Genomic DNA, 17,979 nt, shown 5'->3' with positions numbered 1-17,979 from the left:
GCCCCTTATTTTTCAGATGAAGGAAAGGAAGTCTTTAACTTATTCAGTTATTCACTATGAATATATAGAACACCCTACTAAGTACCAGGTTCCCTTTTAGATAATTGGACACATAAGTGAACCAAAGAACGGTCCCTGCATTGCAGCATTTATATTCTAGAGACAAAAAATTGACACATGGATGGGGGCTAGAGGATGTTAGATGTTAGTGAATAGGCATTTTGAAGAGTGGATATCTGAGGGCGAGAGTTCCAAGAAGAGGAGCATGCATGTGAAACACTTGAGGAAGGAGGGTAGCTGGTGAGTCTGTGCACACCCAGAGTCCACATAGTTGGTAAGAAAGGTGAATGGGAAGGTGGGGAGAAGAGACAATCCTGGAATAAAGAGGTGTTCCTGGTCCATGGGCACAGAGAAGAGATCAATCATGAAAAGCTCATGAGGAGGACACACTTGAGCTGGTACCTGAGTGAAGTACATAGTGTTCCAAATAGTCGTGCAGTTTGATGGACTGGACTATCAGGGGCAGAGAGAGCATGGTTACTGTGGTTATGAGTTAACCAAGTAGTCCAGAGACTGGAATGTGTGTGCTCTGTGGGGCACAGGTATGGAGTTTGGGTGGAAGTGGACAGGGATTTTGTGGGGAGTGGGGGGGGCAGGTGGAGGCAGATGTCAGCATAGAGAAGTGTTTGTGTGCTGTGTAATGGAGTTTGGATGCAGACCTAAGGAAAATTTAAACAGAACTGTGCAAGGGTTTGCTTTAACAGCATGAAGGATGGAGACTGGAGGCATGGATGTATTTACACAGAGGAAGTTTGGCTGTCTGACTCCATGTAGGGGCAGCTGGGTGGAAGAGGAGGCATCTGGCTTCAGAGAGGTTTGGAAAGTAGACTCAACTGAGTGTGAAGGTTTGGGGACAGAGTTTAGAGGTGGGACAGAAAACTACAGAGAGTCAGGGGGCTCACAGGATGTAAGGAAGGCTGAAGGATTAGGGATATTTTAATCATTGTCCTACCACAGATGGGTCCAATCATGAATTAGTTCAGGATTTGAGTTTGAAGTATCTGTGAGAAATGGCAGAGCTAACCCCCAGGGATGTGGATATTAGGGAAGGAGCTCAGGAGGTATGTAGGGTTGTCAATGGTGGAAATGATAACCAAGTGGCAGTGGTTGTGCAAGCAGATGCCCTAGAGAGTGCGTGAGGTGAAAAGAGCAGAGAAGGATGGATCCTGGGACCAAATTCCTCCTTCTGTCCCTCTGGATGATGGACCTCTACCCTCATGATTGGAGAGAGGAGACCGTACTCTGCCTGCAGCAGTCCCTGTGCTCTTTCCTTCTGTTCCCTGAGGCAGGGCTACTGTTTTGCTCCCTGTAGAGGCCACTCCTCAAAGAGACTCCAGAATGCAATGCTGTCCCTAGAGTTGTGCACAGAAAGACTCTGCCGGGATTCCTGGATTCTCCAGCTTCTCTCTTGCAGGTATGGGCTCTACCCCTCAAGTGCACATCCAAGCACCAGAGGAGGATCGGGTCCAAGTGCTGTGCATGGCCTTGGGGTGGTTTCTGAAGCCTTAGGTATAGTGGAGAGCTCTTAGAAGGGAGAAGTTCCTGGTATTCTCTGAGATATATGCCCAAGACAGTGGGAGGCTGTTTAGTGTGGAGGCTGCTCTGGTGGGTGAGGAACAGCTCTTCAGGCAATGTGATCTGGCGCATCTTCAACCTCATTCTGGGCCAGAAGGCAATGGCTTTTTTCATTTAAAGTCAGTGCTCTTTCTGGGAGGGAGGGGCGGGTGTTCCTGGGTGTGCTTGGCTGGTCTGTTCTGGTCCGTGTCCCTGACAGGGTCTCTGGCTGGGCACAGAGGCCTTCTTTCCTAGGGCCTCTCCTTGGAAGCCAGCTTTCACGGTGAGCCTGAACTTGCTGATGCTCTTAACCCTTGGGGCTGCCTACCACAGCAAGAGAGAACATACCGCAAAGTGGCAGGAGATGCAGGAACAGGAGAAACTACACAAGGACAAGCAAAAGGACTAGAACGCAAAGGAAAATGTGCTGAGGTAAGGCAGGGCAGGGGCCAAGGCCTGTGAATGTGGAAGCTGGTGTGGAGGAAAAGTGGATAGGAAGGCCCTTGGCCTGGGAAGGTGGCCAAGTAGTTTCAGAGAGGACAGTTTGGGCTGTGGAGGCTCAAGGGGTCTGGAGTTAGATCTTCTTATAGGTTACAGAGAGAACTTTTTGTGGGTTTTCCAGGTGCAGTCGTTGCTGTTCTTAGTGATGGGAATTCATGAGTATCTTTCAGTTTCTTTCAGATGATCTGCAAGCAGATCTTGGTAAGTTCTGTTCTTTCTCCAGGACTTTCTGCTTCCCCTTTGTAGGAGATGTTCTGGTTTTCAGCTCACTGTTTCCTGTGTTGCCTTTCAGACTGGAGGAAATACGTTTACCTGGCTGGTGAGTGACTTTCCAGATATCCTTGTGTCTTCATCTTAATTAAGCCAAGAGGTATCCCCTCTCCTTGTGTCATGCAGAGGCATGTGGACCCTTCCTTGAGCCAGAAGTGGAAGCTGGTGGGAGGCAGACCCTGCTCTGTTATCTTTCCCTGATCTGTGCCCCTGTTTCCTACCCAGTGCTTGGGAATCTGGGGGTGATGGTGGTCCCTGGAGTCTGTTGTGCATCTTGGCTTTATTCTAATGCTGACCTACCCACCACATGGCTTGCTTTTTAGCCTTTAATATAACTAGTTCTGTTAGCACCAGGAATCCAAAACCAGCTGCTCTGATATTTTATTAAAGAAGCTATTGAAATAAATCGGGTTCATTAAACAAAGGAGTGGTCCTGACCACATAATACAAACTGGGGAGAGTGTGTTTTCTCCAGTTCCTGGAAGTTGTGGTCACAAAGTGGTGGGTAGAGGACTGGAAAGACTATGTGTGAGAATACGGTGGGATGAACTGTCAATGCCCCCAAATAGCGATGTGTTATCTGAGAAAGATTGGCCACCTCACATCCCTGTCCTGACGTCATCCTCCCTTTTGACTTCTTTCTTAAGTACCTCTGTTATTGAAAATTTAGTAATTCTTTATTTATTACTGAATTTAGTAATAATTTTTACAATTATGGAATAACGTACATTTTATTCCCTAAAATATTTTCCTATATTGTATAATTCTCAGTTAATAGGTGCAAAATTCAATGCAAGTAGAATAAGTTTTTTTTAAGGTTTTGAGGAAAATGACAGCTAAATTACTTGGCGAAGGTCTCAAAATGGCTGTAGACAGGAGTGAAACTCAGCCTGCGATGCAGACTTCCTGACCTGTGGTCCAGGGACTTTCCCACAATACCCTGCTGTCAGCATGTGGCAGGAGGTCATCTCCTCTCCAGATTTTCCCTGCTCTGCAGCTAGTGTCATCTATATTCCAGAGGGCAGGCAAGGGTCAGTAGATGAACGCTGAGCAGGCTTGTTCTGACTGAGTTCTCACCAGGGTGTGCTCCCTTTCAGCCAGGAGGAAGGCACAGCTGTATGCAGGTAAGTGACTCTGGGGTTCCTGGTGGCCTTACCTCCCTAGCCTCAACTCTGCCCCATTCTGTGTCATGTACCCCACATCAGGACAGGGTTGGTGTACATGTTGTCCTTGTAACTTCTGTCTTCTCCCTCTGGAAGACTGCAGGGACTGTTCTTGGGAACACAGATATGCCTCCATTCTGACCCATTCTCTACTATAGGTGGCTATAGGTGGCTGTTGGGTTAGCAACACCCTCTGAACACACCTTTTTAGTTTATTCAATGTCAATAAAGAGGTCATTTATAAGGAGAGTCTGTAAAAGGGTAGTGATGGTATAATTAGAAATTCCCATGTCTAGAAGATTTCAGAAATCATGTTTGCCTGCTTAGTACTTAGATCTTCCTAAGTGGATTCTTGGGCCTGAATCCATTTTACCCTGAAATTCCTACTTTTCATAGCTCTAAGTTTGGTTTACCTGCTTCTTGCTGGTCCCCTGGTATGTTCTTCATTTCACTTTCTCATGCGCTGACTCCTTGTCCAAGCTGGGTTTCTTCCTTTAAACATCTTATTTGCTGAGGAATTAAATGCTTTAGACCAGGTGTTCTGAATGTGAGATCCAGAACCCCCAGGACAGTTATGTATTCCTAGGAGTGGGGTCTATGAACCACCCTCAGTATATACAAAATCTTGTATATATATTTGTGTAGCTTGAGGAATAACATATTTTAAAATATATTACACTGTAATCTATAGTATATTTTAATATATAACATTATGATAGATGATATGTATAGATTTCAAAAAACAGCTACTAATGATTGTTCCCAACCATTGTCATTCCTTTTAGGAGAATATTGCACTTGCCTGATGGGCTCCACCTTGTTTGGGTTTATTGGGGGCAATGTGTGAAGTTTGTAGAAGGACACATCTAGAGGAGTGAGAATTGTTTACCACAGAAAGGTGGGGAGCAAATCAGGGAAGGGAAAGCTGGTAGGGAAGAGAGGAGGAGATAAGAAGGAAAGTAGAGATCCTATGATTCCTCTTGGAGAGGTTTTGGGCGGCTCAGAGCAGTGGAAGTGAGACCAGAAATCGCAGTCACAGTGGTTAAATTGGGAAGTACTACGAGGGTGTGCAAGGTATTTGGGTGCATGAAAAGTAATAAACTTTGACATCTGTCTGAGACATTTCTAAAAAGACTTATATTTATTTTAATTATCTAAGTGAGTTTGCTTCTGATAATGGGACCATCTCAACCTTCTAGTGGAATTGGGACCAGAGTGTGATCAGGATGATCCTAATGCAATGAGAGTTTATCCAGAGCATCCTTTAACAATGAGTTAAGATCTGTGCCCTTTGAACCTGTGTAACATGTGGTCTTCTGTGTTTGGCTGTTTGTGTTCAGGATCAGGGATAATGACTGTGACTGCAGAGAAGGGGGTGCCATGGGTGAAGGAGGCATGGGGGCCAGATGTATGAGGAAATCCCTTCAGAGAGCCTTACTGTTTCTTGAAATTTATTTGTTAAAAATGGGGATCAACTATTCTTCTTTTAGCATCTCTCCCTTCCCTATTGAACTGAAGTGCATGTGTTTCAAAGTATACCTTGTAACAGACTCTTAACACTAGAGAAGAAATTGAGGATTACTGGAGGGGCATGGGTGAGGGTGGGCTAGATGAGGTACAGGGATTAAGGAGGGCACTTGTGATGAGCGCTGGGTGTTGTATGTAACTGATGAGTCACCAAATCCTCCACTTGAAACTAATACTACACTGTATGGTAACTAACTAGAATTTAAATAAAAACTTGGAAAGAAAAAGAAGCCTATGTGGGAAAATAATGTGAACTTTGTATACCTATTTATTTTGTCAGGACAGAACACTCTTACAGTAGAATCAACATTTTCACATTGATGGGCTCATAGTGTGAGGTGGATTAATGTCTTACCTCATCTTATTCATGAAATTGGAAAAATAAATCATAATGAAAGACTTGCTGTGGAAATGAAGTGAAGAATGCACTTCAGCCTCTGAAATGCATAGCATAGCTCTGGATGCATTGTAGAGTCTCAGAATGGAATGCCAACTCCCTTTTTTCTCTTCCTTCTCCTTCTCCTTCTGATTCCTCTTCTTTGCTAATGCGTATCAGTATTTATATAGAAATGTGTTTGTTGGGAGTCAACTAATCTCTCAGTGAAGAACAAGTAAACAAAGTTTCTTTTTATCAAAGGGTCACAGGGGTCAGCCCATTTTAAGTGATCTGTTTCCATCAAGCAAATCAACGCAGACAGAAAAGCCCATTTATCTGAATAAATCTGTGTAAGTGGGAGTGGTGGTCACAGAATTACATCCCAAATGTTCAAGAAAATGTCATTTCCTTATTTTTATGAATGTTCTAATTTTGTTCCAGAGTCTCTGCCCTATTGGAGGTAATAGCTCTCCCACTGCAGACATTTCAGTCTTCTGACATATGTAAGTTTTGCTTTATCAGTTAGCGTCCTTTGTCTTCCTAAAAGGGTGTATGAAGGTTGAAAGAGTTTATGTGTCCTTGGGCCCTTGCGGGAGGTGGGCCCTGTGCTCTCCTCTTGCTCAATTCAGGACCTCAGGCTACAGAGGGTAACTTGACCTGATGCATAGGACACTTGGGTTTGGGGTTCCATTTAGGTGTTTGGGGACATTGTTTTCTCCCTCTGTGCCAACCCCATCTCAAGTTTCTTAATCTTAATCACATCCGTAATGTTCTCTCTGTTGCAACAATTTCATACTTTCTGGGGCATTGGACATGACCATAGTTGGAACCTACCACCATAATGTGTCTACCAGACATAATGTGTCTGGTAGACATACTACCAGACATAATGTGTCTCCTGGTGCTTTTGATCACTGTGACTTATTACAGAGAGAAGTGGATGAGTAAATCCAATAATTTCAGGATTCCCCATACATATAGTGATGATATTCCTCCCAATACTGCATTGAAAAGGGAAGCATATTCATTAGTGTCTGACCTCTCACTGGGTGTATGTCATTCTTTCTTTGAACTTCTTTCTTTACCTTCCTTGAACTCTCTCTGTTGCCTCCTGACTGGGCCAAATTTCTCTAATATAGTATCCTGAGTTCTCCTCACCCATGGCTGATAGTCATCCTCCAAGTGCAGCTCCACCAAGGAGCATTGTCTCTACATTGTCAGCCTACAAGCTCTGTTCAATCCGTTAAATAAATGGAGGCCTCAAGAATTTTTAAAGAAATTTATTTATTTATTTTAGAGAGACAGACAAAATGAGTGGGAGGAGGGGCAGAAGGAGACAGAGAGAGAGAGAGAATACTCAAGCAGACTCCCCACCAAGTGCAGAGCCCAACACAGAGCTTGATCCCATGACTGTTTGAGATCATGACCTGAGCAGAAATCAAGATTCAGCTGCTTAACTGACTGAACCACCCAAACGCCTCAGAGAACTCAGAAATTTTGATCCCTCCAATTCTTTCTTAAGAAAACTTAGCTTTCAGGGTGGATGTGTATCTAGGGCTTAAGAAAGAATAATTTGATAGTGAAATCTGGGAATAGAATCTTATTTTCAGATTGTTACCCAACCTCTCAGTGGTGTTAAGTATTATGGCCTCTTTCCTGGGAAGGGTGTAGTAGGATGGCTACGTACGTGTGTGTGTGTGTGCGTGTGTGTGTGTGTGTAAAAGAAATAAATTTATTGTTGAATGTTTCCAAAGTATATTTCCCTGTAAGTTTTGCATCACTGTATTTCAGATGCCTAGATATTGACATTGTTGTGTACAGTCTCCTTAAATCTCTAGTTTTTGTTCACTTTTGGGAAATGTGTTTCCCTTGTAGATTGGCAGAAGGAGAAGTTCCAGGCCTGTGAGTTACTTTGATTTCTTTCTAGGTGTCATCTGCCTGATGGCTGCTGACATCTCCTTCAGCTTGCTGTGATGATACAGATGCTGGCACCATCAATGGTGGTGGGCTCAGATGGGGCAGTGAAAGTCATGTAGCTGGGATTGGTGGGTGTGAGTGATATATTGGATGCTGAAGAGATATCCCTCAGTCCATGGAGTATCATCTGATCCTTAAGTGTCCTGTGATATCTCTAACCCCCTAATCACTCTCATGGTTACTTCTCTTGTTTAGAGGGCTATGGGCTTGAATCACAAGGCTCTAATCTCAGAAGGTTTAGCTCTCCCTGCAGCTAGGTGTCTTGGGTGGTGGCGGTGGTGGTGGTGTGCCTTCTTATAGGGTAGGGGAAGGCCTTGCATGATTGGCAACACTCTCTGCAGTGTCTGGCACTGTAGATCCAGAGTCTGCACATCCTGACCTTGATGTCTCCAATAAAAAGACCAATATGATCTGGATGGACACATTTGAGGATACAGGAGAGACACAGTATCCTGGACTGTGAGCTCAAAACATCACAGTGATGTTATTGCAAGGTGAATATCAACTATGGAAACCGAAATGAGTGGGCTCTGGGGGTCTGTAGGGAAGATGTGAAGAAGTAGGACTGGCACAAGAGTTCCCAGAAAATGGGTTCCGGACTGTGGGCACTTTGCCAATATATATTATGCCTGCACCATCACTGTGACTCAACTAATCCTTGTGCAAGTTCTCCACAGGGTAGGGGTTTTCCTGGACCTCAACAAACATGATGTCCGCTTTTATAACATGACTGATAGCTTCCACATTTTCTCCTTCCCTTTAGCTTCCTCCACTGGCTCTCTGTTTCTATACATCATGTCTAGGTCAGGAGATGTGTCCCTGACCATTTTCTCTGTGGTGGGTGGGCCTGGGGAGGACCCTGTGCTTTTTCCTTCTTTGGAAGAGACTGTGAACCTTTCAGGGCAGGGGTTCAGCCCAGGTTCTGGTGTTGATGGTGCTTCCCAAGGAGCCAAATCTTTATTACTTTCTTGTAGCCCAATGTTATATCCCCCTTAGGGCCCCAACATAGTCTCAGACCCCTCATGGTGGTTCTTATTGGAACCCCAGACTCCCTGAAGCAAAAGGATTGAGGCTTGTCCTGGGTGAGCTGGTGTCCTGCCCTCCTGCTCTGGATACAGACTCCTGGTGTGGTTATGAGAATAGTTAGTTCATACCTTATGCTCAGGTAGGAGTAGATAAAAGTTGACTCTTGTTTGAGCTGATTTGGGGTAGGCTGAATTTTACTATAGGAAATTATGTTTCTTTTGGTAATGAAAATTACTTCTTTTAAAAAAATTTTTAATCATCATTTATATTTCATTTATATTATCAGTGTCCCTATGTAAATTCAGCAAAAAATGAATTTATAAAGTGTCCTAGAGTTTCTTATTTCTTATTTGTTTATAATTTTTTTAAAAAAATTGTTCTCTAAATTCCAGTAGAGTTAATGTACAGGGTTAGATTAGTTTCAAGTGTACCATATAGTGATTCAACAATTCTATACATGTCTCAGTTCTCATCATGGTAAGTGTAAGTACGCCATAATCCCCCTCACATATTTCACCCATCCGTCACCCACCAACGACCAGTTTGTTCCCTATAGTTGAGTCTTTTGTGTTTGTCGCTTTTTTTCCTTTTTAGTGCGTGTGTGTGTGTTTTTTCATGGAGCCTTTATACTGTTTGATATGAAGGAGATGAGGGCTGAATGACTCTGCAAATTAAACACAGCTTGAGTTGTGCAGAGGACCTATGGGTGGGTCACTAGCTCTATTTTGCAAATGTGCACTCTGACCAGAGCCATTAGTCATCCAAAAATTTCTGGAGAAATGATGGTTGTTGGGTGTTTAAGAGGAGAACAGTCTAATATTCTACTTTATATACTTCCTATCCTGGGATGGATGAAACACACTTACCTGTCTGTTACTTGTGAAACTTGTGCTAGTTACTTCAGGGAATGAAGGATGTGGGTCTGAATTCCCTGGTGTGCCACACCAGTTGGAAAGAACAGAACTGCTACAAGAATTAAGACGTATATGAAGAAGAGAATTTTAAACCCTTGGTGAACTGCTGAAAGTTTTGACCTTGAACACTGTACTGTTTCTCAGTATTTCCAATTCCAATGGTATAGGTGCATAGAAAACTACAGCAAAGAAAAGGAAACCAGACTATTGAGGACTCAGACTTTCAGGTGAAGGTGTGTTCACTTCCAAGGTAGAGAATGCTGACCTGCTGTGGTTCTGGGAGAAATGAGAAGACACAGAATTAGAAGTGGAAGATGGAAGTCACAGATACCAGTTCCTGCATGTGACCGATAACAAAAAAAGAACTGTAGAAGCGTTGCATATTTTCTCCTTCTTATCATGTAGATGTGTTATTTGTCTTTATTATCTACTTTATTCCTGTCTCTTCCTCTTAGAAATGTGATTTTATTCAGGTTTCTGTTGGTGATACTTAAAATATTGTCTCTACGTAACAGAATAGTCAAAGGGATTTTGACTGAAATTGAGGAATAAATAATATAACAGTGTTGGATTCAATGTGTGTTTCATTTTGGAGAAAGAGAGAACTTCTTCATTTGTAATGGTAGCTTTGTAGATGGGTGAAAATGTGGATTTGTTGTGTTGTTATATGAAACTTACAATGTTGGTAAATGGTGCATGTGGAAGCTGAGGAACTAAAGGTACGGACTGTGCCCATTATCAACTTACTGCCTTTTGGATTCAAATCTACCCTGTATTTGCCCTACTTGTTGATACTGGTGCTGGATCCCATAACAATTTCATTTTTGTCATGTGGAATAATACTGTTAGCTGTGGTCAGTATAGTGCACCAGAGGGTAAACAGCAAGACATAGCAGAAGAAATAGTATGGGACCTCAACACCCCACTGTCAACAATGGATGGATTGTCCAGACAAACAACAAAAAAACAAACAAACAAACAGAAAACCAACAAGGAAACATTGGAATGAAACCACCCTTTAGAACAAAAGACATATTTACAGAACATTCTGTCCAACAACAGATGTATACTCCTCTTACATGCACATGAAATATTCTCCATGTTAGATCATATGATGGAGCACAGAAATCATAACAAATTTAAGAAGATTGAAATCATATCAACCAACTTCTTTGACCACGACGCTATGAAGGTAGAAATGAACAAGAGGAGATCAACCCTTTGTCTGTAGTATCATTTGCGAATATCTTCTCCCATTCCGTGGATTGCCACTTTGTTTTGTTGGCTGTTCCCTTTGTTTTGCAGAAGCTTTTTACCTTGATGAAATGCCAAAAGTTCATTTTCACTTTTGCTTCCTTTGACTTTGGAGACATGTCTTGAAGTAAGTTCCTGTGGCCAATGTCGAAGAGGTTACTGCCTATGTTCTTCTCTAGGATTTTGACAGCTTCCTGCACCATGTTGAGGTCTTTTGTCCATTTCAAGTTTATCTTGTGTATGGTGTGGGAGAATAGCTGTCCAATTTTCCCAGCACTATTTATTGAAGAGACCATCTGTTTTCCACTGGATATTTTTTCCTGCTTTGTTTAAGATTATTTGACCGTAGATTGAGGGCTCATATATGGACTCTTTATTCTGTTCCATCATTAGCCATCAGGGAAATTGAAATCAAAACCACATTGACATGGGGCGCCTGGTGGCTCAGTGGGTTAAAGCCTCTGCCTTCTGCTCAGGTCATAATCCCAGGGTCCTGGAATCCAGTTCTGCATCTGGCTCTCTGCTCATCAGGGAGCCTGCTTCCCCCTCCGTCTCCATCTGCCTCTCTGCCTACTTGTTATCTCTCTCTCTCTCTGTCAAATAAATAAATGAAATCTTTAAAGAAAAAAAAAAAAGAAACCCATTGAGATACCCCCACCTTACACCAGTTCGAATGGTAAAAATTAACAAGATAGGAAACATTAAGTGTTGGAGAGGATATGAAGAAAGGAGAACCCTCTTACACTGTTGGTGAGAATGTGAGTCAGTGCAGCCACTTTGGAAAACAGTGTGGAGATTCCTCAAAAAATTAAAAATAGAGGTACCCTATAACCCTGCAATTGCATTACTGGGTATTTACCCCAAAGATATAAATGTAGTGAAAAGAAGGGGCACCTGTACCCCAATGTTCATAGCAGCAATGGCCACAATTGCCAACCTGTGGAAGGAGCCAAAATGTCCTTCAACAGAAGAATGGATATAGGAGATATGGTCCATATATACAATGAAATATTATGCCTCCATCAGAAAGGATGAATACCCATCTTTTGTATCAACATGGATGGGACCGGAATTATGCTCAATGAAATAAGTCAGGCAGAGAAAGTCAATTATCCTATGGTTTCACTTACCTGTGGAGCATAAGGAATGACATGGAGGACATTAGGAGAAGAAATGGAAAAGTGAATTGGGGGAAATCAGAGGAGGAGGCAAAATACGAGAGACTGTGGACTCTGAGAAACAATCTGAGGATTTCAGAGGGGAGGGGTTGGGAGGTTGGGTGAGTCTGGTGGTGGTATTAAGGAGGGCATGTATTGCACAGAACCCAGGGTGTGGTTCATAAACAATGAATCTTGGAACACTGAAAAAAATAAAATAAAATTAAGATGTTAAAAAAAAAAAGAAATGAACAAGAGGAAAGTGAGTAGACCTAAAAATATGTGGAAAATAATTCTAAACAACTGAGCATGGACCCATGGTTCCTGGACCTGTTTTGTAAGCATATGTAGAACTATAGTTGTATCAGTTCCATTATCACTTTAGCTTCACACTGTGTTTTATTCTGTCCTTAATTATGTTTTATGTACCTCTCAACCTTACGCAGGATCAATCATTAACTTTTCTTTTTTTACCTCTGCTCCCATTCACTTACTGGTTATAGAAACTAAATGGGAACCAGATGGAAACATTTGTCTGGAAACTATGCGACATCCCTAATCATACCAAGTCCTGAAGGTGCCTCATTTTCTGGAAGAACAGAGAGCTCCAGATGTTTCAAGACCCACATTCCCAAGGTTTCTAGAAACACCTCACATACCTCTCATGTATTCACCTCCTTCTCCAAACATATAGAAGGTGTCCCTTGTCTCCACAGGGGCAAGGCAACTTTGGGAAGGATCCCAAGCCTTCTCATTGGGCTATCCTTGTGATAAAAAAGCTTTCTTGGCTTCAAAATCAGCATTTCAGACATTGATTTACTGGGCACTGGGTGCTTGAATAATGTGATATTGGTGACACAACCAATATGTCAAAGAGGTAATTGGGTGATAGGTATTAAATTAAGGAGGCACAGGTTGGAACAAGCACTGGGTGTTATATGGAATTAATGAATCATTGAACACTACATCAAAAACTAATGATGTATGGTATTGTGACTAACATTATGTAATAAAAAATAAATAAATAAAAGTGAAATAAATAATTATCTCAAGGAAGTGAAAATAAAATGCAACATACCAAATTCTGTGGGTTTTAGCAAAAGCAGTTCTGAGAGGATGTTTATAGCAACAAAAATTAGAAAGATCTCAAATAAAATATTTAACTTTACAACTCAAGTAACTAGAAAACGGGGAGAAAATTAAACCCAAGTCAACAAAAGGAAGGAAATATCATCATCATCATCATCATCATTATCATCATCATCATCATCATCATCATCAGAGTGGAAGTAAAAGAAATAGAGACCAGAAAAATAACAGGAAGGATTAATGAAATCCAAGGTCGTTCTTCTAAATGATGAAGAAAATGGCAAACTTTTACTTAGTCTAAGAAAAAAGAAAGATTTGAATAAAATTAGAAATAAAAGGGAGCTATTACAATTGAGGAGACAGAAATATATAGAATCATAGGAGACTATGAACAATTAAATACCAATAACTTCATACCTAGAGGAAATGAGTGTATTTCTAGAAACATGCACCAACCAAGACTGAATTAGGAGGATGTACAAAATCAGAACAGATCAGTTCCACCATCTGTAAGGTGCAGGTGGAAGCTGAGGGGCAGGAAGACAGGCTTGCTGAGGTAGATGGAGATGACGGTCTCGGGTTATGACATGTGGGGGCCTACATGTCCCCAAATTGTGACAGGCATACACAAGGATCTCTGGTTATGGTGGTTTTCTGCCCAGTGATAATGAGATTGGCTGTGACCTGGCTGAGTGCCAGAGCCCCCTCCACTTGCCTCCGTATTCATCCTGGAGCACTGGACACCAGGGCTGTGAAACAGGTGCAGCAAGATCCCCAAAGAATGGTGTCCCCACTTCTTGCTATGCCCAACACAATGATAGCTGTCTCTGTGGTCCTGCCTATTTGTTGCTTCCCCTGGAATGCAGCTGGTGGAGGATGGTGCCCTGGGGCAATTTCCATACACAGAGGATTGATTGTTTTGACTACCATTTGCACTGAACAGGAATCCTGTCACTCTGCCCTTCACAGCAGTGTGACAAAACCAGCCCTCAGGACACTTATCCAGGCCCAAAGCCTCCCTGCACATGCCCAGCCACTGTGGAGGTTTTCTGAATGGTGAAGTGGACTCAAAAGTCTCTGCTATGTAGGGGATCTTGCTAGAGACAAACATTTGCTGAAGCCATAGGATGCTAGGAATCTATCTTCATGCTCCTCCTGACCTCAGTCCTGTGAATTTCCTGGATTTATAAAATACATAAAGGAAAACAAACAGACAAAAAGATCGATAAAAGTAAAAGACAAGAAAGAAAAAAAAAAGGGACAATACAGCCAAAATGAAAGCAAAGAATAAGATTTATATAATACAAAAAAAAAAAAAAACCACAAATACACAGAAACAGTGACAGAGAAATAAATAGGAAGGTGTTTATAAAGCTTTGATGTGGGTGAGGAAGGTTATTTCAGTATCCTGGGTGTATCTTGTTATGTTTGTTAAAGGATTCAACTTTCCAGAGATATAGGGAAATTAAAACTGTTGTACATATATGGGTGGTATTGAACAGGGAAAAAGGATTACCTTGACGCTTATATCTATATCTATCATGTATCTATCTCTCTATCTATAAAGAAAAAGAAAAAGAAACATGGGTGTACGTATGAAAAATGTTCAAGTTCAAGTTATTTTGTAATATGTTGTATTAAACATCTAGTTGTAATGGTAAATAGGTTAAAAAATAAAAGAAGAAGAATCGTGAGAACGAATTAAAAAAAAAAGTTGTATCTATGAAATGTACAGGTTTTGTGACAATACCAGAGGCTTAATATATTGTTTTCCCCCGATGTTGGGGTTTTATAGTTTAATGGAGACCCTGTGGTTATTGTTCTCTTATTCCTTGGGCTTGTCTTCTGGGGAAGGGACCTGCCTCCTTGTTTTTCAGTCAGTCTTGCTTGGGCTGGGCTGTGGAAACCAGTTTTTCAGGCTTTGGTTCTCTGGAGGTTTTTGTTCTTTGGCGGTTTTTTGTGGCTTTTCAGAGGGTTAGTGCAAATAAATGGTCTGCTCCTAGTCCTTGGCTTCAGAGAGAAGCCTCAGTCTGCTCCCCTCTGTGTGGTCCAAAACAAACAGGCTCTCCTTCTGCAAACTCCACTGAACAGTGCAACCTCCCACAGGTGGTGCTCACCCCCAGCCATCATCTCTGTGGTTGCCCGAGGCCCCTGCTTATCTCTGCATCCCTGTGCCACTACAACCACAGGTGATATTGGTCTGGGCAAGCCCAATCTTGGTGGCTGCTGTGGTTGGGACTGCTGTCTGGGGTCCATGCCCATACTGGGTGCACTCACACCCAGCAGCGGTGCAGGTCACAGAAGGGTGTGGGTCCAGGGACCTATGGCAGGAGCCTGAGCCAGGCTCTCTCAGGCGCAGATGAGGGTGTGCCCAGCCTGTGCAGTGGTGCAAGCAGCAGAAAGCAGCAGGCTCAGGGACCACCAACTGGGGCCCCTGCCGGGCTCTCTCAGACATGAGTGGGCACTGGCTGTGACCTTATGTCCGTGACTGTGACTGCCCAATTCCACCAATTGCCCCTTAAGACCCTTTGTTCTTTCTGAGTGCTTTTAACCAGACTCCAGGTAAAAGCTGGTCCCCAAGCACAGGGCACTTTCATATTGGGGTATTACTTTCTAATGCATTGCTTCTGGTGGCTCCCTCCCCTTCTGTTTATCCTCTGATATCACTTCCAGCATTCCCAATCCACTGACCTCTCCACTGATGCTCTTCTGCCCCCGTAGAGATGCAGAAGTGTATAATCTTACATCTCAGGCTGATTTCATGGGTGTTCAGAGTGTTCTGGTAGATATTTAGCTCAATTCAGGGGACCTGTTGAAACAGGGTCTCCTACTTTTCTGCCATCTTGACCCCCTGGAACTTCATGGAATTAACATCTTTCTATCTCCTGACCAGCTTGCCAGTGTGCCTGTCCTCCCATCTGCCATGACCACAGGAGGCTCCCTACTGGATCTCACCAAACTGTGCTTTCCCCTGGCACTTTCCACCTGACTGGACCCTGAGGAGATGGCCTACACAAGCCTGAGTGGGGCAACAGTACCTCCAATTTGAACCACAACGTGATCCCCCTTGGCATCAGTGGGGGCCAGTGTCTGGGCCTGAGCTTGGACTATGATGATCCATGACATTATTCCCTGATCAGCGACTCATCCTGGAACACTTTGCCAGCAATCCTGACCTCTAGACTTTCTTGACCAGTCTCCCACCACAGGTCCAAGCTCCTACAACTACTGATCACTACCTGACTCCTCCCTCTCATTCAGTGGACTGGCTGTCTCCTCCATCAATTCCTCCTCCCCTTCTTCATCTCCTATGCTGGGTTCCTCCCCTTACCCGGGTTCTACATCTGGGACCTACCCACACCATCATGTGCCCCTCAGCCCCCTCGGTTTGCTCATGGGCCCACCTGACACCAGAAAGTCCCAACAGTAGCTGCCCAAACAGTTGTTGCCAACAATGTCACCTACATCATCCTCTTTCACTCAGGATGCTCCCTGGATACCTACAAACTACCCACTGACCAATGGCTGCCTCTATACCCATTCGGCCCCTGAGTATGGTTCTGCCCACCCAGCCACCCACCCTGAAACTTCTACCTCAGCTAGGACTGTCTCCTCAAGCCTGCTCAATGCAGCTCCCTAGTGAGCAGCCCCTGAGCAGGCCATGGCACTATGGTGCACTACCCACACAGCTCCATGGGTGTAAGGAACAATCTTACCACTGGCCAATGAGTGACTTCAGCCTGGGGACTGTTTCCATATAGAATGCTCTTTGATGACTGCTGCTCTGACTCAAACTCTTCCTGGCATGCACAGCTTGGTCCCAGCAGCTGGAGCAGTTCGGCAGGGAGAGCCCAGCAACTAGCCTTGTGCAGGATCTCCCATGTTTTCCGAAGGGCCTGGACTTTTATGGGGTGAGGGAGTAGTTAATGGCCTCCAGGACTCCCATGCTCTCAACCACCAGAACTTGTCCCATTGCTCAGGACCCAACATGACCCTCCCAGGAAAGTCCTCCCTAGGTTTCTCTAAGGAGACTGTGACAGAGTTGGCTAGAGTGCCTGACGTGAGGTGTCCACAGCCTGGCTGTGGCTGGTTTGGGAATGGAGGAGGAGCTGGGCATGGAACAACTGGGCCTGGATGGGCTCCACATGCTGAGCTAACCTTGTGCCCTGCTCTGTGATCCTGTTGTGTAGGATTCATTCTGCAGTGAGTAGCTGCATTGAGGGGTTTCTCAGCATCATTCTTCTTGGACCTGTCCCATCACTGTCCCTTTTCTCCCTTTCCCCTGGACAGTAGAGACTCCACTCTGCCTCTAGATCCTCTTTCTAACATGAACGAGGGATCCCAAGAATGAGAAAAAGCAAGGGGTTTGTCCAGGTGGCACCTAAATTCCACACAAGGGGTGGGCCTGGGGACCTCAAGGGAGGGCCTAATGCACTTTTAACTTGTAATTCAAGATTTGAGTCAGTAACAAGCAAACAAACATAAAACCTCTAGTCAAATCACTTCACTAGTGAATTCTAACAAACATTTATATCTATTTATTTTTATTTATCTTTAATAATAACAATAGTTTTATTTTTATATAAAATCAGTTAATACACATGTAGCGTATTAGTTTCAGAGATAGAGTTTAGTGACTCATCATTTGCATGTGACACCCAGTGCTCATTACATCAAGTGCCCTCCTTAATGTCCAATGCCTCCTTACCCCATATCCCCACTCACCTTGCCTCCGGCAACACTGTTTGTTTCCTATAGTTAAGAGAGCCTTATGGTTTGTCTCCCTCTCTAATTTTGTCTTATTTTGTTTTTCCTTCCTTTCCCTACATTCATCTGTTTTAATTCTTAAGTTATACATATGATTGAAATCATATGTTATTTGTTTTTCTCTGACTTATTTCACTTAGCATAAACCCTCTAGTTCCATCCACATCATTGCAAATAGCAAGATTTCATTCTTTTAATGGCTGAGTAATATTCTGTTCTTTTATCCAGAACCACCTCTTCTTTATCCATTCATCTGTTGATGGACATCTGGGCTCTTTCCATAGTTTGGTTATTGTGGACATCACTGCTATAAACATTGGGGTACATGTTCCCTTTCAGATCAC

At 43.2% G+C, this 17,979-nt stretch overlaps 2 pseudogenes; both read left to right on the top strand.

The window, feature by feature from the left end:
• Positions 1 to 202: 202 nt before the first annotated feature.
• On the top strand, positions 203 to 8,424 carry LOC116862398 (annotated as a pseudogene).
• A 1,633-nt stretch (positions 8,425 to 10,057) lies between these two features.
• Positions 10,058 to 17,079, top strand: LOC116862397 (annotated as a pseudogene).
• The last annotated feature ends 900 nt before the right edge of the window (positions 17,080 to 17,979 follow it).

This window comes from Lontra canadensis, unplaced genomic scaffold, assembly GCF_010015895.1.
Source record: "Lontra canadensis isolate GAN:19392208 unplaced genomic scaffold, GSC_riverotter_1.0 scaffold240, whole genome shotgun sequence".
Classification (NCBI taxonomy): Eukaryota; Metazoa; Chordata; class Mammalia; order Carnivora; family Mustelidae; genus Lontra; species Lontra canadensis.
The sequence above is the reverse complement of the archived record's forward strand: the minus strand, read 5'-3'. Positions and strand labels throughout refer to the sequence as shown.